Here is a 21,704-nt window from a genome sequence, read left to right as displayed (position 1 = left end):
GAGACCATGCCAAACCGCTTTTGCATGTGATGTCACACACCCGTGGGCATCGCATCGTCTCTGGAGAGCCATGCAAGCCCTCCAGAGCTAATTTCCAGCTGACTGGCTGGGTGCATTGGGAGAGAAAGGGAAGTAAATGCACCTAGCCAGCAAGCCCTGGCTGGGAATTAGCTCTGGAGGGCTTGTGCAGGCCCTCCAAAGGCAGGGCCACACCCACATGTGTGTGACATCACTCACAAGAGGATTCACTGGTGCGCGCGGTGCACATGTGTGGCGGGGCCACCAGGCACAGGGCAGAATTCATGCCCCCATTTCCTGGCTCTGCCACCACTTAGTATTTTATATCGTAATCTTTTTTTAATTGTGTAATTTTATCTTGATATTGGGTAAGCCACCATGGAATTTTGATAAAAAGTGGGATATACAATTTTAAAATAAAAAGTAGCAGGGTCTGCTATGCTCTCCTCTAGTACTTCAGAATCTCCTCAATGAAGGGCACTCTATGCGGGGCTGATCTCAAAACTTGGTAGGCTTATTGTTTGCATGGGTATCTGGCAATTCTGAATGTTCTATCATCCCCCCCCCCCCGAACTTCATGTCTCAGTTTTCAGGTTAGAACGTCTCATAGTAGCTAACATAGTTAAAGCACAAAATTAACAATAAATGCATAAAAAACTGTAGGAGCAACAGAAGAATAAGCTAAATTAAAACACTTTTAAAAACATTTAGCATCTAAAAGGTCTGCACTTTGTACTGAAAGGACATTATGTTCAATCAATGACAGGGGGAATCCTGATAAGGAGGGGACACCCATAGAAGTGTCTCTGAGGCAGCTTTTAATAGCAAAGCAGGTTTGTTTGGGAGACAGTAGTCTCAAGTCCCAAGCCACTTCGGTCTCCAAAGGTGAAAAGCAGCACCTAGAACTGGGCCTGGGAAAAAACCAGGAGTTAGTGGAAACAATGTGTTTCATTTGCCAGTCCTAGTGTGGTATTTTATACTGACTGTCTTGAAGGGTAGTTCCACATGTAACAGTTACAGTAATCCAAACAGGATATTACCAGAGTATGAATAGCTGTGACCAAGCTGCCTCTGTTCAGCATAGGCCTCAGCTGGTGCACCAGCCTTAGCTGGTGAAAGGTGCTTCATGCCACTGAAGCTGCTTGGAGCTCAAAGGTAGGCCTGAATCTAAAAGCATCCTCAGATATTGAACCTGATCCTTCAGGGAGTGTACCCCCGCTTCAAAACAAGCCACACATTGAGGCTATTTGCACGATGGAGGAAAGCCGGGCTAAGGGAGCCCAGCCCGATTTTCCTCCATTGTGAGAACCACTGGGCTTGTGGGCAAGCCCAGTGGTTCAATGGTGGATAGCCCACCAAAGTAGCCTTTGCCTTAAAAGCTCGTGTGTCTCCATGGCATGGTGACTCATGTGGAGACCCGAATCAGGAGACTACAACAAGCCTTCCTGCATCGAGGAGAGGGGTGTCCCTAGAATGCCCTGAACGCTTGCGCAGGGCATTCTGGAACTTCCGGGGGCCAGGCTGCCCCCAATCCCCACTGCCCAGCCGGCTCCATGATGGAGCCGGTAATTGTGTGGGCGGCCACCCAGGGATGGTTCAGCAGTTGACTGTGGGGAGGCATAAGTTAACCCACTTTCCCCGCAGACCCACCCAAAGCTCTTCTCACTGATTGTGAGAAGAGCTTCACTGTCTCCTGTCATAGATGAAACAGGATCTCTGTCTCATCAACTGTCTCCTGTAAAGAAAACTGAATTTGTCACTTTGACTGCTGTTTGTCATTGGAGCAGATCCCAAGAGCTGCAGTTAAGGGGCTGGTGACCTCTTAGCAAAGTTTTGTTTCATATTCTCCACTTTCTCAAACAGTAGAAGTTTAATAGGGTCTGTTCTCATTGAGTGTCAGTCTTTATAGGGTCAGTTTTCCATAAGGTGAGAGTCTTGGAGACTTGTGATGGTATTGTTCAGATGTTGTGGTGGATATTGTTGTGGTGGTATTGTTTTCCACCTTTATTGGAAAAGGTGAGAAGTAGGCATACAAGCAGGCAGCACTGGTCTTAAAGCAGTATCAGTCACCTAACTAAACAATAAAACAACTTTCTGTCATATGTCAAAACGTTTACTTTTCTTTACAGAACTTTGTTGGATTCTTTTTCTTTACATAATTTTGTTGGATTAATTTTTTTAATATGCAATAAAAAGAAGGTCTACAGAGGAGATTTGTTTAGAGTGTCATCATGCGTATTTCATTGCCACTATACCAGCTAATTCAAACTTTCTCTCTTGCCCAAATTCAAAATTTCCTCTTTTTATTCTGGCCTCAGATCAAAGTCCAAATCTGGCTTTCATTCTCATGCAGGCAGGTGGATGTGTGACATGCCTAGCTGAGCAATAAATAGCATTCATTATTGGTGGCCAAGTAGTGTCATAACTAAATGGAGACTTTGATTAGCAGGACCCCATGGTCCATAGCAGTATAACATGCCAGTGACTTATAAGCTTATTGGAATTTATGTGTACTTTGATTTTCCTTCAGTGCTGTAATATAGAGTATAACCTAGGATTCCTTTATAGGTTTTAAGGTGTATATTTAAAAGCCTTGTTCTTTTCAAAGTTTGAAGATATAATATTTGGTAGTCTGGTAGTTGTTAAGTAATTAGGTGAAATATTTGTGATTAGCCTTACCAGGCTAAATACCAGGCCTCTGTTTCCAACTTGACCCAATAATACATTAGTGTTCTTTATGTTGTAAGGATAATGATTGTGTTTGGACAAGCCAAGCAAATGAGCTGCATTCACCTGTGCTATATCCAATCCTCAAGAGTGACTTTTAAGGAGATGCAAAGGAAAGGGGGCAAGAAAATTTCTCATATATGCACAGGACAATGTGTGGAACATTTGGATCTTGGCCAGTGTTATGAATCTGGTTGATGGGAACTAGTTATGGTCTAAAATGGGACTGCATTTCAGCACTATAGTAATCAAATCAGTGGTAAAATGTTAATCATATATATAAGTGTTAAGTACCATCTTCATTTATTCATTTTTTAAAAACTGTATCTGGCTTTGTAATTAAGAAAAATTCCAAATTCGTTCATACATTTTAAACATTCAAGGACACATTTCATACTTTGTATTAGATTTTATTTTATTTCTTTTTAATTCTTACAAAAATGTAGGGATATCCTGAATCAAGTTAATCACCAGCTGAATTAAGTCTCTAACTAGCCAAGCCCTCACAGAACATCTGTGCAGTATTTGGGGCCGGTGTTTCACACCCGGGCTGGTCCCCCCCCCCGTGGTTTCTGTCTGGCTTTAAAGCTGGGCCATCCCCTCCTGGGCCATATCCTCTTCCTGGCGGCCCAGCTGCCTCCTCACCCCGCTGCCTTGCTGCCGGGGTTGGGCCTGCCGCCGCCTCGCCACCATGACCCACTGGCTAGCTGTGACCAGTTGCAGGGGAGTAATGGCAGGTGAGAGGGCACGCCCTCAACTCCTGTCTGTGGCTTCCAGCAGCATCTGGTGGGCCACTGTGCGAAACAGGATGCTGGACTAGGTGGGCCTTGGGACTGAGCCAGCAGGACTGTTCTTATGTTCTTATGACCTGGTCACTCCTGTTTTTTGGCGTGGCCTGGCCTCACCGCTGCCTCAGCCTATCAGGCACCTCCGCCATCCAGCCAATCAGCTGGGTGCCGGGATGCACATTCTAAAGGCGCACCCAGAATTAAATATATAGATGCTGTGTGAAATGACTGGTCTGAATCAATTTTACTTCTGGCTTGTAACCTTCATGTTTCTCAATAACTACCATAAGGAAACTTAATGGTTTCTGGTAAAAAAAAGTTTTTTTAAAATCAGATTGATTGTGTAATGCAAGCTGTGTTTTTTCCAGCTTCAACTAATTCTGTGGTTTGGTTCTAAAGTAGTTATTGGGGGGAAAGAAAAGCCTAATTTAATTTTTCTGGCAATAACAGGTAACTATGATTATGTCTGTAACTTTCAGCTGACTGAATTCAGCAGTTCTAATTTTTTCTAATATGGAAATAGAAAAGCTTCTACTATAGAATTTTTGGCTATGTTCTTCTTAGAGGTGTGCACGAAATGGATGTTGTTTTTTTGTTTTGAGCTTGAAATGAAATGCAAAATCCTCAGATCAGTTTGGTGAAACTCTCAAAATGTTTTGAGTTCATTTTGAGTCTTTCGAGTGTTTCAGCCGTAGGGGAAAATGGGATTCAAAACACACTGTTGTTCCACATGGGAAGGTCCTCGGGACACCAGGTCCTAGGGCACCAAAGTGGGTAGGGGGGTTGGGCATGATGGGTCCTACCTACCACCCAACCCACAAAAGAAATGGGCCTGCGGGCAATTTTTATTTTTTATTTTTAATTCCCAGCCAGACTTGGCAGTGCATTGCCAAAAGCTGAATCGGTATCTCCCGGCCTTCCAACAGCTCCTGTAGGTACTGCAGAACACACTGCTCAGCACTGCTGCAGGGCTTGGTAGGCTCCTCCCTATCTGTGACATCTTTGCCACAATCTAGCCAAAGTTAAGTACTTTGACACCTCACTTATTTAATTGGTCCACATGTTGTACAGCCTAACACGAGCAGTGCCAATCCATCCATGCTGTTGTGCAGACTAGTCCAGGCTGTGCCCAATCTGCCTACTCTGCTCTGAGCTCCTAGTGAAGCATCAGCGGTCTTGTGTTTTTGTGGCCATTGAAAGGGTTATGGGAGTGCTTAAATATTGGCAGTCGGGTGGGATGCTTAATCATGATCATACTTGATCATACTCTTATTGCTTTATATTTTTAGTATTAGCTAGCTTTAGTTATTTATGCTGTTTATATTTGTTATTCATTACATCAAATAATAGCAGGCTTTTATTAGGCTTTTTGTTTATTATTTAACAGGGCAGTCTCTGTTATGAATAAATGTTAATATATGATTTGCAGAGCAGATTTTTCTTATTGATGCACTTTAAATGCAAGGGGGAAAAAGAAAATGTCCACATTTCTCATCCACATTAGAATCTAGGTTTTGATACACATTCTTCCATGACAGGGGGAAAAATATATATCTGATCACAAGACAACTAACAATTCATTACTGGTGTGTAATGCTGACAGATTATTGTAGTTGGACACAGTGTTACATTTGCTTGCTTGCAGAGACAGTAGGTTACATAATAACTTAGTTATTGTTTACATTAGCAGCAAGTATTGCAGCTGCCAAGTATCTATTGAAGAAGTGACTAAACCTGTCATATCAGTTTTAGTGGAACACAGCTGTCTACGTAGAATGGGGGAAAATGAATATATCTTCTCTTTCAGGTGGCTGTTCTTATTTTGAAAAATCATATTAGACTGTTAGGATGTAATCTTATGCACATTTACTGAGGAGTAAGCTTCTTAGAATACAATGATATTTTCTTGTGAAGAAAAATGAATAGGATTGCACTGTTCAATTCCTGCTTCCATTAGTTATATGGCTGAATTGCGGGGAGCAGTGGTGGTGCTGAGGGAAAGAATTCTGGCTCTAGGATTAGGAAGCTGATTTGTGAAAAACAATATCTGTTGTCCAGTAAAACTGAAAGTCTGAAGGACTTGTCAGTTGTGAACTAAATATATTGTCCTTCATGGTCAAGCAAGCAAGCATTTCAGGTGTGAAGGGAATGACCAAATTCCAAAAATCATAGTGTTATCTTTTTTTATGGATTCAAAAGAGTGAGAACTGTGGGTTACAAATACTGTGTTGTATAACATCTATCAGTACTCAATATTGAAATATTGGCTAGTTTTTGCTAGTATAAGTACATTGCAAAACATAACCAAAATATTCTAACAACAGGGAGCAGATTAAACTGTGGCCTATGTGAAGAGTAAGATTATTCAAAGTAGTTCCATTGAAATTAAAAAGACAAGTTGGGCATTTTTCTTAGCATATCAGTCACTGTGGCTTATTTTCTGTGTTGCATTGTCCATTGCAAGGGAAACCAGTTGTTCTGGTAAAAACTAATCTGCCTACTCTCCTTTCACTATAATCTTAATTGCTAATTACCATCCTCACAAGTTAGCCCACTTCAGCCTTAAATGCTCACATGTCTGCCATCTTGAATTGGGGTGGATGAAATAATTATAAACAATCCTCACGCCTTCCCTTTGTGTCCCTACACCTGTTGTAAATTTGGTTCAAATCCGTATTGTGGTTCACAGGTTAGGCCACCTCAAATGTTCATTTGTCCTCTATCTTGAATTGGGGTGGATGACATCACCACAAACTACGCCACTGAGATACTCCTATCTGAGATGTTCCTATCTATACTCACTACTACTGTTCCAAATTTGATTCAGATCAGTTAGGCCATGCACAAATTAGCCCACTTGCACCTCAGATGTTTATGCATCTGCCGTCTTGAATTGGGGTGGATGACATCATTACAAACTGTGCCATTGAGGCATCCATATGTGTCCCTACAGCTGAAGCAAATTTGTTTTAAATCGATTAGGCGGTTCACATGTTAGCCTACTTGTACTTCAGATGTTCAAACATCCTCCATCTTGAATTGGGGTAGATGACAGCATCACAAACTACACCGTTGAAGTATCTCTATGTATGCCTATAGCTGTAGCAAATTTGGTTCAGATTGGTTAGGCAGTTCACAAATAAGCCCATTTGAGTTTTAAATGTTTATGTGTCTGCCATCTTGAATTGGGGTGAATGACATCATCACAAACTCTGCTGTTGTGGTGTCCCTATGACTGTACCCAATTCAGTTCATATTGGTCCAGGCATTGAAAAGTTGATTGTTGGGGGTGGGGGTCACACACATACACATGGACATACAGACGGACACACACACACTTTGCCAGGTGATCTCATAATTTTACTTTCCTCAAGGAAAGAAGGCTAAAAACAAGCATGAAGTCAGTCCTTTAAGTTGTCAGTATATTATTTATTGGGCATGAGGCAACCAATCTTAAGTAGTCCATTATCAAGAGTATACACCCATATACAGTGCTATACACCCATGCATCCCCATAATATTGCTATGAGTAAAATAATCCACTCAGTGACCTCCTTGGCTGAGTGAATTTATAGGGATGAACTTATTTCATGCCATTATTATGCCAGCTGCATCCGTTTCTTGAGATGAATGACCTCAAAACAGTGGTAACCTCTAGGGTGAATTATTGCAGTGTGCTCTGTGTGGGGCTGCCTTTGTATGTAGTCCGGAAACTGCAGTTGGTTCAGAATGCGGCAGCCAGGCTGATCTCTGGGTCATCTAGGAGAGACCATATTACTCTTGTGTTGAAGGAATTGCACTGGCTGCTGCTATGTTTCCAGGCAAAATACAAGGTGCTGGTCATTACCTATAAAGCCCTAAACAGCTTAGGCCCTGGGTATTTAAGAGAACTGCTTCTTCGCCATGAGCCCCACCGCTTGCTAAGATCATCTGAAGAGGTCTGCCTATGGCTGCCACCAACTTGTCTGGTGGCTAATCGGGAATGGGCCTTCTCCATTGCAGCCCCTGGACTTTGGAATGTGCTCCCTGTTGAAATGAGAGCCTCCCCATCTTTGGCAACTTTTAAAAAGACACTGAAGACACATTATTCACCCAGGCTTTTAATCAGTTCTATAGTTTTAAATAAATTGGGGTGGGTCAGGGGAGTGGAGAGAGGAGCAAAGCATGTGCAGAGTGACTTGGTAAAGGGAGACAATGGGGGTCAGACTAAATGACCACATTAGGTACTGGACCAACTGGCAACACATTCCTGAACAAGTCCAGGGATTGAGAACAAGCTGAGCCCATCTGAACTTCCAGAGGGCCAGCAACATTGACTTGAGGAGACCCAACCAGCATTGTATCCCTGATCCAGGAAGGTCTGAAGAAGGGAAGTGGGGAAACAGAAAAAAGTGAAAGACAGAGTAGACAGCCTAAGGGAAGAGGAGAGTGGCAGACCTTGAACCCGAACAAGTTCAGTTACAGAGAGGGAGAGTTGGGGTCGGTCCAGGTACCAGAGGAAGGGAGCAGGACATACATGGAGACTGGACTCCCAGAGGGCCAGGGGAGAAGGGGGAGGGACTGATAGGGGCCATGCATGTGCAGCAGTGCACTTCCAATCTATATCCTGCATTTCAGGGGGCCAGTACCTGCATTTACTTTTAGAATGAATGCATGTACAGTCATTCATACAGAAACATGTACGCATGTATAGATACCCGAATGTCTCAATAATTAGCCAATTAAATTTACCTGCATAATTATGTAACAAGGGCAAGTTAAGGCAATTATGAGTGAGAGCATGTAGGGTACTTTAAATTAAATAGTAAACATGTTAATCAGGTGTACCAAAAAATCACTGGGGGTAATTGTAGTACCAACAATGTTCACAAAAATTAAGCTGTAGTTTAAGTTGTGACAAAGTTGACCAGCCTGGTCAGATGCATTGCGATTGGTTCTTGACTATTTCCAGTCATTTTATCAACATATAACTGAGATGCTGTTTGCTTTGAACAAAGCAAGTGGTGTTCAAAATGGGGATTAAAATGTGGCATGAGCATGCAGTCTAATTTGCTTTGTGTTTTTACTAAGCACTTCGTTTAAAAAAAATGTAAAACACACGTTTGGAATACATTTAATTAGTTTGCACAGACTAAGTTATTCAAATAAAATGAAAAAAAAGTTATGGGGTGTGTGTGTGTGTGAGAAGCACAAGAAAATAAGATATACAAATGAATCTGTGATGAAAATGAAGGAATGTAAATCCAGAAAGAAAAGCAAAATGAAGTTTTCAGAATCCCCACTAATGACATTGTATAATTCTCTCTCTCACACCCACACCCACACCCACACCAGCACAGTCAAATGCAAGAGGCCTAGTCTAATCGAATGACATGTTTAAAATGGATAAGCATGGTGACAATTCTCAATAGCAGTGATTGGTGATAATGACCTCCTAGCAATGCTAAGTTAATTTACCCTGTAATGTGCTAAAAGAAAACCCTCTTTCTCTCAATTCAGGCCTGTGATAATGGTATCAAGCCTCATTATAAATTCTAATTCAACAGATTCTAGTCACACTAGTCTTCTTTTAGAATTTCTCATTTTGAAGAATTGTCACTTTGAGGTGCATAGCAGAATTTTCTAGAAGATTGTCTCCATGCCTACTTTGGATACTAATCTTGGCTTCTTCCATTATTTCTTGCATGTGATTCTGCTGTTTTCCGTCTCTCTCCCCCTCCCCCTCCATTCATACATACATATGTCAGAAGCCCTTTTTTTTGTTTTTGCTGCTATGGATTTGTATGACTAACCCTCTGGAACACAACTATATTATATCCAAACAGTAGTAGTAGTAAGGCACCATACTGAAAATTACACAAAAAAATCTCTGTGCCCACACAGGATAAGTTGAGAGTATCTCTTTGAATGCCAAGAGTATCAGAGTTAGGGATGTGCACAAAACTGGTTTGCCTGGTTCGGTTCAAATTCGAACCGGGTTTGAACCGGGGTGGGGAGTTTTGGTTTTGGTTTTGCTCAAACCTCCCTTTGGTTTGGTTCAAATTCAAACCTGGTTCAAACCAGTTTGAGCTTCCAAAACCGGTGTTGGGTGGTAGACATCCATGGGTGCCAACTACCACCCAAACCCCAAAGCAATCAGACACTCCTACAATTTTTAATAAATTTTTGAATTTTTTTTTAATTACTGCCCATTATTCCCTATGTGGAGTACCTAGGGGCAAAAAACCCAGGGGTGCCTACCACCCACCAAACCCCAAGGCAATCGGATAATTCTCTGATTATTGGTGAATTGTAGAAGTATTTTTCAATTTTTGTATTTCTCCCATAGGGAGTAATGGGGATTTGAGGATGCCCCATTCCCGACCTTTGGGGGTGGTGCCAGAGCACCCCAGAGTGTGTCTGGGATCACGGCAGGGCTGGCCTCCACCCCCTGGCACCCCCAAATTGATAGGAATTTTTGTTGATTAATCAGGAATTTTTCAAGAATTAATTTTTGGCTCCATAGACATGAATTGGCTCAATAGGAAACCATTGCCTGAGTCTTTTCATTCAGAAAGAAAACTGTGTTCCCTTTCACCTTAATAGCTTAATTGCTTTGACCAGAACTCAGAGTTCAGAGCAATAAGTAATCAAGGTCAGTAGGTGAAAAGACATTCTGTTATTTCTTATGGAGCCAATTCATGTCTATGGAGCAAAAAATTAATTCTTGAAAAATTCATAAATAAATAGCAATTATTCCTATCAACTTGGGGGTCCCTGAGGGGAGTTGAGGCCAGCCCTGCCATGCTACCAGACCTACTTTGTGGTGCTCTGGCACCCCCCAAAGGTGGGGAATGGGGCATCCTCAAATCCCCATTATTCCCTATGGGAGGAATACAAAAATTGAAAAATACTTCAACAATTCAATAATCGGAGAAGCGTCTGATTGCCTTGGGGTTTGGTGGGTGGTAGGCACCCCTGGGTGCCTACCACCCACCCCAGTTTTTTGCCCCCCAGTACTCCAAGTAGGGAATAATGGGCAATAAAAGTTTTCAAAAATTCATTAAAAATTGTAGGAGTGTCTGATTGCTTTAGGGTTTGGGTGGTAGTTGGCAACCATGAGTGCCTACACTCAACCCAGTTTTGGAGGCTCAAACCAGTTCAAACGAGTTCAAATCGAACCAGGCTCAGTTTGATTCAAATTCGAACTGGCAGGTTGAACCAATGCCTGGTTTTGTTCGAATTCAAACCATCAAACTGAACTGGTTTAAATTCAAACTGGTTCAAATTCGAACCAGTTTGCACATCCCTAATCAGAGTTGAGAGTGCCTTAGTATTCAGAAATGATGAGGGAAATTTCACCATCTTGAGTCCTCAGGAAGAAGCTCATTCAGCAATCACTTCAACTATCATTCCTAGCTCTGCCACCCTTCTGACTAAATAGAATCATAGAAGTAGTATGGTGGTTGTTTACAGGGCCCATTTTATAGGACATGTCCTAAAAAAACATGTCCAAGTAGAGTAAGCATTCCTAGATATAACCAGAGTCATCCAGATCTTTTGAGGATTATCATGCACATTCTGGGGATCGTTGTGATATCATTTCTTTTATCTGCATGAGCAAAACCATTATATTGAAGAGACAGTGGGAAATTAATCTTAGTTGTTGATTAATTAAATTTAATATGTAACTTCCATTTGCTTGAGTTATGTGTCCTCCTTTCTAATGTGGACTTGGGAATAGCAAAAGGCTGTTGTCATCCACTACTATGGCTTCTGCATTATCGGCAATTTGCTTCTCTTTATAGATGAACCTAGATTTTAGCAGTTCTAATCACATGAGAATAAGTGTGTTGCTACTGCAGCAGAAATGCCTGTATACTTTGAACTGGGTAGTTGACTGTATTAATCTCAGTGCCTCCAGTTTAAATGTTGTACTGGATCTTGAATGACAGTAGGTGCAGTACAGTAGTTATAGAAAATGAGTTTGCTTTTAAATTAAAGATTAGTCAGCTGGAGAAAGAGATAAATAGGAAACAATTGCGATGGTTTTTGTGACTTTTTTTTTTTACTGTGATGACAGGAAAGAGAGAGAGATTGCACAGAATACTGTCGACGCTTTAATATGAAAGTACTTTGATATGGAATACTTTTTTAGACTATTTAATATAAAATTACTTTTATATGAAATACTTCATAGGTTTCCCTCCAACCACACTCTGAAAATGCTGTTGGAATGGAAACACATTGCAAACCATGTACGCAAAGGGATGTAATATATTTCCACTCTAACAGAGTACTTTGGCATGCAGGCGGGGGAAAGCTCCAAAGTATTTGAACAAGAGTGCCAATGCTTCAGAATTGTGGTGACTAGCACAGGGGCTACTGCTGTGTACACTGATATTAAAAGCAAGCATGCTGTGGTTGCCAGGATGTTACCCACTATTTTTATATTTCGAAGGGCAGAGAAGTCATAATGAGGAATCTGTTTATTGGGAATGATCCTTGTGAAAGTCAATTGAAGTTCTTTTATGCATTTATGATATTTGGGTGGATGTGATACACACACACACACACACACACACACAGTATTATTTCAGGAATCCTGGATTAGTGTCTCCTGCTAACATCAAAACATCAGTGTCCCAGTGGGCACATAAGTGACTCATCAGTGTGGACATCAGTGGGCCCATAAGTGATTCCTTTTTTTATTTGTATATCAGGCAGAAAAGAATAATAAATTATCCCTAGTATGTCTGTCTTACAATGAAAAGCATAATGATGTGGAATGCTGACTCCATTTTATTCAGCATTCATGTCTTGCAACTGGATTCAGTAAGGCCAGTTTCACTTATGATAGATGTGATGGTTGAGAAGATTTAATTCTCTAGCATGAGCTCAATTTAAAAACAAAAAGTCATAATGAAGGCATCATAATTTCCAAAACTGAACTAAATTATACTCAACTTAGGGATGGCAATATGATGATTGATGCCATGATGGCCTCTTGAAACACAGCCCTGTACAAGCAACTTCATGTGATAAGATGTTTTCGTGACACAGTTTTCTAAAGAACCATACCAAAATGTAAGGATATATTAAATATTTCCTTTTATTTTAGTGGATGTCTACATTTCTGCATGCTAGCACTATATCTTTGAGACATTTATTTGCAAAAGTGGATATGTGATTGTTGTAAAATGAATCCAGACGTTGCATATCATGTGGGTATTGTTATCCACGATTGTGTGTCATGTTCTCCATTCAAAAACATTACTTATTTTCCATGGGCCACCAGGCATAAACAAAATTACATGCATCATGAAAAGAAGCATCTAGTTCAGATATATGGACAGGAGTTAAATGTCTTTTCTGCACTTCTCTCATCCAGTTCTCTTGCTTCATTGCATCATGTTCTCCATTCAAAAGCACAGACAGCACTGCATATCTGTATAATTATTGTGCCACACAACACAACAGTTTTGATAATTGCACAACAGTTAGTACAATTAAACTGTTGCTTTCTCCACACAGGTCTTATGAAAACATTCACAATTCTGCTGCTTGTTCATTTGCCAGTAAATTTGTTCATTTCGGAAGCTGAGAATCTCAAGTATTCATCGCATCACTTTGAGCTACTTAATATGTAGAGGACATATATTGGAGTCTCTCTGCTTTTCTTTAAAGGTGTGTTTTCAAGGCACTTGTCATTAGTGGGTTTTTGTGTGTGGTTTTTTTGGTTTCTCTCTCTCTAGAAAAATGAGATTAGACTATTTATGCCTTCTATAAAGTATGAACCATTCTAAAGCATGTGAAACCACTGATTCTGAAAAGTGACTAATTATAAGAGATGTGTAAAAAACCATACGCTTAAAAATCAGCTTCAGTTCAATAACTTAATTTCTCCACAAACAGAAATAAACTGAACAAAGATGAAATGAAGATAACGGTGAGCATTTTAAAAACTAGATCAAATTAATGTTATCTTCTGTTCAAATATACTATACAATCACACACATGTGTATTACATTTAAAAAATAAGATGAAATTGGCTGAGTCGATTTAAAAGTACTGCTATGTAATCTTTTTGGTAGATATTTTGATTTTCTGATTTCATGATAACTTCACAGTGATATCCATAACTGGACTGGCTTTTCCAGTCCAGTTATGGATATCACTATGAAGTTGATATTTGCTGCTGTTTCATCATCTCATTTCCAAAGCTCCTGGCTAATATAATTCATATGAGGAAAAATAATATCAGTGGTTTGGTTGCAATAATGCCACTAGACAAAAATAGAAAGATAGGCAAATTTTCCAGATGTTGCTAAAACAGAAACCCTATTGGATTCCTGAAACATGGTGGCTGACATCTTGAGTAATGAAGCAAGCTTGTTGGAGGAATGAGGGGTGCTTATGGAACTCCCCCTTCCCTCCTGTGTTCACACTGTTGTGCAAGAGCCCGTAGCATCTGGAGCACTTCCAAAGCCTCCCCGAGACAAAAAAAGAAAGATGGACAAATTTTCTGAATATTGCTTAAAAAAAAGAAGGAAAAAAAACCTAAGCTGGGAGGACTACAGGATCAGAGGACCAGCAATGTATTTCCGATCTTGCAGATGCTTTCTGGAGTGAGGCAAGCTCCAGACAAGAAGGGATGTTGTGCAGCAGTGTGCCTACAGAGGGACTTGGAGAGTTGCATGAAGCCTCCTGTTGTGTCCCTACAGTCTCTTGAAGTGTGCCCGTGCTTTGTTAGGGGGTTAGCCACCAGTTGAAAAGTACACACATACACACACTAGCTTCCTGAAACATACTTTGTATCCTCTGTTCTTCCATGCTAGCACTGTCAGTGGCTGACATTCTAAGGATGCACTGGTGCAGCGAGAGGATCAGAATACCTGTGCTTCCAGACCAATTGCACCAGCACAATGGGGGAGGAGACATTTTTGACAACTTACCCTTCTCCATGAAGCCCTCTGTGCCACCCAGAGATACGCCCCTGAGAGCTGTGCAGCAAGCTGGTCCTCTCACTTCACCATCATTTCCTTAGTTGGAATGTCAGCCGATGGTTCCCACCACCCTCCACTTCCACTGTATTTTTAGCATCCATGAGGTTGTTTGAAACTAATATCTGTACATAGAAAACATGTAGTCTTTGTAGTTTAAAGCTACAAGTTTCTATCTTTGTCATTTCAGCAAGCAGGTTAAAACAGAACAAAAAGGGATTATGTATGCTTTATGCAAGGATGCCCTTAATCAGAAAAGATTACAATACATTTCTCTTTTGCTGAACTAGTGCACTTTCCCATCTGCTGAGTGAAAGGGGTGTTTTGGGTTTTTTTTTTGCACCATATCCAAAGGACACTATACTGTGCAGAACAGTGGCACGTTCTTGTACTATTATTAGGATATATATTCATCTGGTGGAAATGGGACTGCCATAGGCTCTTGTGCTTCCACTCTTGCTCTTTAATTGAAATGTCTGAAGACAGACTCGTGTGGATGAGATAAATACATTTATGTGCATCTGAAATCTTGGACATTACAGTGAATGGACAAGAATTGGAAATACAAAAAATGCACACTGTCAGATATCAACTTGTCAGTGCTGCTGTCTGAAATCCTTTGGGTTGCAATGTATGAGTGTCAAAATTTATTTTGATGCTTAAATATACAAATGGTTCTGCACATTGTTCTTCCCTGTATGGTTGGAAGTTGCAGAGACCATTTACTTGAAGTCCTGGGGCACTGGAAATTTACATTTGCATGAGTTAATCTACAGGTTGAGCAGGGGGAAGCCAGGCATGCAGACAGGCACTGTTAGGCTGCCTTCAGATGTACATCATATCTGCGGGTCCAGCGGACCCACAGTTTGGCTACAGTATCCCTGTGTGCTCCCAGATGATCAGGATCTTCAGTCTGGAAGATAGCAAAGGGGGCGGGACTGGCTGTGCGGGCTTCCACTGACCTTGGAAGGACAGCCCACATCAATCAATAGGATTGAAACTGCGAGAGGAGCTCCCTCCTTTAACTCCAGTTTGGCAATCTGGATGACACATTGGAGCCTCTAGACTCTCAGGTGAGTGTAACTCATTTGCAACCAAGGGTTCCATCGGAGGTTTGGGGGAGGAATTGGAACTGCAGTTAAGTCCGGGAACTGTAGTTCCGATTGTTTGGATGTCACAGGAGGGCAACCTCAGGTTTCCCGTGATGTCTGAAGTCTTGTGTTTCAGTTTCCCCAAAAGAAACAGCCCCAAGGCTGTCTTTTGCCAGCTACCTTCAAATTTCAGTTTGTCCTGTTATGAGAGCAGATTCAAATCAGAAATGGGCGTAGTGACTGTTGAGCAAAGAGGGACAATTGTCCCCAGGCCTGGAGGGTCAGGGTAGCCCCCAAGGTGCCCCCTTGGCCAGGGTGCCCCCTTGCCCCCTCCTGCACCCAACTGGCAAGCAAAGCGCTCGCCATTTGGAAGTGTGAGGCATGCTCCTCTCCTCTCTAGCCAGCGTATGTAGATAGCATTTCAATGAAATGCTGCCTGGGGAGAGATAGGGGTGTGCACGGAACTGGCTGACCCAGTTCGATTTGAGGCCAGACAGGCCTTGAACCCCACTGGGCCAGTTCAAACCCCACTCAAATCCCCACGGCCCAGTTCAGCTTAGTCTGGGGGGGTTCACGAGCCTTTTGCAAACAACAACAACAACCACATAATTTTTTTCTTACCGTAGCCACCCTCTGGGGGGTTGCCGAAGGTGGTGAAGGGGTCCACAGAGGTTCCCCCTTCCCTGCAGGTCTTAATAATCACCGCTGTGGCCAGTTCTATAGCCCTTTTTGGCTATAGCCCCACCGCCGTGCATGCACAAATGGCTTCTGTGAGGCCTGGCATGAGCCAGGGCCTCACAGAAGCAATTTGTACATGCACAGTGGCCAAAATGGCTGCTGTGCTGCACTAAAAAGAACCGAACAGGCTGAAAAGGGCTATAGAACTGGCCGTGGTGCTGATTATTAAGGTCTGCGGGGGGAGGGGGAACCTCCATGGACCCCCCCTCCGCCTTCAGCAACACCCCGGAGGGGGTTTAAGGTAAAAATATGTTTTTGTTTTTGTTTTTACTAAAGGCTCATGAACCCCCCTGACTGCCAGGGGGGTTCGGTTCCACGTTGAGTCTAACCGGAGTGTTTGTGTGTGGTTTCGGCTCAATGGCGAGCCATCAAACTGAACCAGCTTGATGGCGAACCATCAAGCTGTCAAACTGGTTTGCACATCCCTAGGGAGAGATAGATTCTCCCCCTGGAGAGATGCTCCCCTGGGCATTGCCCCTTCCGCTGCATTGACCCTCCAGGGAAAGGAGCTCTCTTTCAATGATTCCACCAACCGTTGACAGGGGAAATGAAACTGCCAGGGCTGTGGCAGCCCCATACTAGACACTGGCCCCACACTAATGCGTCCGACATCAGATGCAGCGGCATGGCTTGGGTGCGCATGAAGGGAGCGAAGGAGCCAGGGGGCGAAGGAGCTGTGGGTCGGACTTTGTCCCCTGGCACCTGCCAAGCTCTCTACACCTCTGGTTACAAACCTTTTGCTTTACATTCCCAAACAACCTTAATTTCAGTTCCCAAACAACCTTCATTTAAGAATCCAGAAAACCAACTGACTTTGCCCACGAATAAAAATGAGTTAGCACTCATTGTTTCTGATCAATGCACACCATATAAAAATAGAGATATATGCCCTCTCCAGAAGTTACACCACCCACATTCATTGAATGTGAGGAGTGGAGCCATGCTAGCTAGCCATACCACCTTCTGTATATTTACCATAGAGGGTCCCGTAATTTGGAACTGGGCCAGCCAGAGTACCAAACTGTATGGAGATGCCCTCTACATGTTAAGTATTGCCCTGTGATTCCAAACACTGGTGTTGATGCACAGGGACATGTCCAGTGGACAGTCAGAGTGGGGGCATGGCTAGCCTCTCTACCTCCCCATCCTGTTCAGTGAAACATACTTCTAAGAAGTATGCACAAAGACTGATATTCTTTGAAACTAATATAAGGAAATCTGTCTAAATGTAAGGGATAGTATTTGGAAATAAGAGAAAAGAAGGTGAAATAACAGAAATAAATTATGTAGGCCAGTGTAGTGTAGTGCTTAGAGTGCTGGACTAGGACTGGGGAGACCTGAGTTCAAATCGCTTTTCAGCTATGAAACTCACTGGGTGACTCTGGGCCAGTCACTTAACTCTCAGCCTAACCTTCTTCACAGGGTTGTTGTGAGGATAAAAATAACCATGGATACTGCTCTGGGCGCCTTGGAGGAAGAGCGGGATATAAATGTAAAAATAAAATAAAATAAATAAACATGATGCTGCTAAATGTTTTAAGTTATATGTAAAATATGAAGAGGGAAGAACCAAGAATCTTTGCAATAAAGATTTTAGTAGCACAGTTCAGTTTTCACACAGAACTGTGGTCACAGCCTGGTTCCACATGACTTCCCCAAGCTTCAGGAGTGCGTGTTCATTTATTTCTTGCCTGCAAAAGCATTTAATCCCAATTTAGGTAATGATAAACCAGGATTCATCATAATGTATGAACTGACCAACCTTGGCCAATTTGTTGTTTGTTTCAAGAAACTTTACCGTAGTTATTTGAAATAAACCATGGTGTGCAATCAGAGTTTAAAGTGAATTACTGGCTGTGGTTTTTTCAAGTATGTAGGTTAGACTAAACCAAGATGCGTCATTCAGATGTCATGAGCAATCTCAGTTTAAACTTACCTAAATAGGAAGTAGATGGGCAGGGGAGGGGAAAGCGCCCTTGAGGTCCAGGTATGCCACACAGAACCAGGCTTTAATAATGACACTGTGTGATGTCTGAACCAGCACTTTTTAATCTGTTTAAACATCAGGGTAAGTTCCTGTTCCTGTTCCTGTTCCTGTTCCTCCTCCTCCTCCTCCTCCTCCTCCTCCTCCTAAGTTGTTGATCGGTTTTCTGTTATCTTTCTCTAATAATATGTGCAATGTTCCTACTAGTATTTCTTTATCTTCTTTTCCTCGATATTGAGTTTCTTAAGGTTCTTTCCTGGGTGCTTTGCTTTTTATTACCTATTTGTATCCCTTGGAATCTCTTGTTCAGTTAATTATCATGTTGGTGTTGGTGATATTCAGTTATTTTCTTTCACAAATTTCTCCTCTTTTTTTTGTTAATGTTTCACCATGCCTTCTTGATATTTCCTCAATGCTGTCTGTTTATAAGGTTCTGCTTACCCAGACAGTGAGCTCTTTCTCATGACTGGAGAAAGGGCTCAAAAGAGATGAGGGGAGGAAGCCTTCAAAAGCTTACCTCCCCTGCAGACAATCCACTTGAAGAGTCTGGGCACAGAGATCACGCACCCAGATGTGCAGCTAGCTCCTCAGGCATCATGGTGGGTCTGCACCTGATGTTGACTGATTCTCCTGCAGAGCAGGGAGCTGGGTCACATCCCACATCATTCCAGAGGTTCCTCTGATCTGCAGGAGTGGCTTTTTAGAGGGTTGAGGGGGCTGCAGGGTAAGAATAGACCAGGAAAGTTCTCTTGTGTGAATGTTCCATTTATGCTTCTCTGTTTTCAACTCAATAACATCATCATCATCATCATCAACAATAACAATAATTATTATTTGAATAATATAAGATGAATAAATATTCAATATGGTGAATAAATATTATTCACTGTGTGTATGTGTGTGTGTGTGTGTGTGTGTGTGTGTGTGTGTATATATATATATATATATATATATATATATATATATATATATATATAAAAAAAATATAAACAAACATTTATATTCCGCTCTTCCTCCAAGGAGCCCAGAGCAGTGTACTTAGTTAAGTTTCTCCTCACAACAACCTTGTGAAGTTGGTTGGGCTGAGAGAGAAGTGACTGGCCCAGAGTCACCCTGCAAGTATCATGGCTGGATGGGGATTTGAACCCAGGTCTGCCCAGTCCTAGTCCAGCACTCCAGCACACTCTTAGCCATTATACCACATCTGGCCTCTATCTATCTATCTATCTATCTATCTATCTATCTATCGATCGATCGATCGATCTATCAATCAAAAAATTGGTACACTTCATATTGTACCAATATAGATACCATATTGATCCATCCATCTTATTTATTTATTATTTCTCTGTGTAAACTGCTCTGAGCCATTTTTGGAAGGGTGGTATAGAAATCAAACAAATAAATAAAAATAAATAAAAATATTGAATGAATGTATGAATATTCATCAGAGGTGAATCCCTGTTCATAGGCTTACAGTATTTGTCAGACAAGACACATAAAGATAGTGGAGAATGGAGGGGAAGGGTAATTAAAAACAGGAGTTAAGAAGCTGAGTCCAAGAGATGAGAAGAAACATTCACTAGAAGAGCTAGATTATAGGACACTCACACAAGTCATTCATTAGAGACACTTACACATGTCAGTGTCCTCTATTAAAGGAGAACTGGGTTTCATTTTATTAAACAAATACTAGAGATGGCATTTTAAAATAATTTGGGTCTTGTATTCTTAGATTTCTGAAATGCTGTTTTGCATATACAGGTAGCCCTCATTATTTGCATGGGCTCCGTTCTCACCTATAGGCATGAATACAGAAACTTGCCTATTTGTGAACCCACGGATATGGGAATCAGGTCTCTAGGACCTCACTGTGGATACACAAAATGTGGTTGCTGGAACCGTGGATAATGAGGTCCACCTGTAATATGTTTCTATACCACCTAAAGTGTCAGAACATGAGGTAATTGCACTTGAAGAGCTTATTTTATAGGTTTAATGGAGATTATATCAGTTATTACTAATAGCTGAAATTTCCCTCAATAGGATGCAGTGATTATTCAGTGCCTTGTGCCTGTCAGAGTTGTACATTTTTGCTTCTGTAATCTGAAGGATATGAGACTCTGTTTATGCCAGTAATTCCTCTGCTATAAAACACAAAGGGTGTAATGTAAAAGTGTCAAATTAGTTTCTCTTTGACTCATATAATGTCCTTTCTTCATTATAAAGATGAATCTTATAAGATGAATTTATTATCTTTTTGTGTTCCTTCTGCATTATGGGTTTATCTAGCAGTAATTATGATCTGGTACAGCCCACAAATATGGATTTTTAGATGATAAATAAGCAGAGAAATGTAATTACTAGTAATTGATACTTAAAGTCTCCAGCAACCCAAACCTGATTTTTAAAAAGTAATGATTTTATTGCATGATCTTAAAGATGTTTTCAAACATTATATCAAATGCAGAATTGGAATTTTCTTTTTCTAGAATTAGAATGCAAAATGTGCAGTGGTCAAATGTGGTTCCATTGCATTTTCTATGCTTCATTAACAACATGCACAAGTGTAAGAAAACAACATGAGAAAAGCCTGTCTTTATTTTAAGTGTCATATTTAAAAATGGCTATTATTCCAGTTAGTGTGGGATGTGGTATATTCCCACTTCCATTTTTTTTTAAAACCTGAACTTATAGTTATTGGTATCATTTTTAGAATTTCTGTACCTTATAATAATAGAATGTGAAATATGTCTAATATCAAGGTCATTGTTATATTTGATAAACAGAGTATTTTACAAAGGAATATAATTTTCAATTTGGGGGAAAACAACCCAGTTTTAGTAACTTAGCTGATATCAATACATCAAAGCAAAACCCTTTCATATTAACCTTTGGAGACATTTATATATGGGAAATTCAGTGCTGAATTTTCTGTGCTGAAGATCATAACAGTAATTAAAAGCATATGTAGTATATTCATGATATGCTTAATTATTAAGGTTACTAGGGTATAGTTTTTGAAATCCACATCTTGTATCCATTGAGAAATTTACCTATGAACATACCATCCAACTTATTAGCTCACTCTGAAAAGTATCAGCTTCTGACAGAATTTCAAAAAAATCCACCTTTTAGTATGATAGAAGCACCTTGTACTCCTCTTGGTGTAGGGATGTGCATGAAACAGATTTTGCGTTTTATTTCAAGCTCAAAATGAAACACAAAATGGCCGAGATGTTTCATTGAAACAGTGGTTGAACTGGCTGTTTTGATTAAACAACTCAAAACATTTCAACTCTCAAAACATACCATTGTTCCCCATGGGTAGCTCCTAGGAATGCCAAAGTGGGTTGTGTGATGAGTACTACTACTA

At 41.1% G+C, this 21,704-nt stretch overlaps 1 protein-coding gene across 30 annotated transcripts in view; it reads left to right on the top strand.

Annotated features, from left to right (window-relative positions):
• Positions 1–21,704, top strand: part of ATP2B2 (ATPase plasma membrane Ca2+ transporting 2) — a 697,462-nt gene that overhangs the window by 394,881 nt on the left and 280,877 nt on the right. For 4 of the 30 annotated variants that reach the window (XM_053294620.1, XM_053294619.1, XM_053294617.1 and 1 more), the window contains one exon: positions 13,047–13,199. The exons of 25 other annotated variants lie outside the window; for them this stretch is intronic. The gene's annotated coding sequence lies outside the window, so the exon portion shown is untranslated. Of the gene's footprint in view, positions 1–12,483; positions 12,600–13,046; positions 13,200–21,704 lie in introns of all 30 variants that reach the window. One more of the 30 variants, XM_053294616.1, reaches the window with a different exon arrangement.

The sequence above is a fragment of the Hemicordylus capensis genome, chromosome 2 (assembly GCF_027244095.1).
Source record: "Hemicordylus capensis ecotype Gifberg chromosome 2, rHemCap1.1.pri, whole genome shotgun sequence".
Lineage (NCBI taxonomy): Eukaryota > Metazoa > Chordata > Lepidosauria > Squamata > Cordylidae > Hemicordylus > Hemicordylus capensis.
This window is presented reverse-complemented; position numbering and strand designations above follow the sequence as displayed.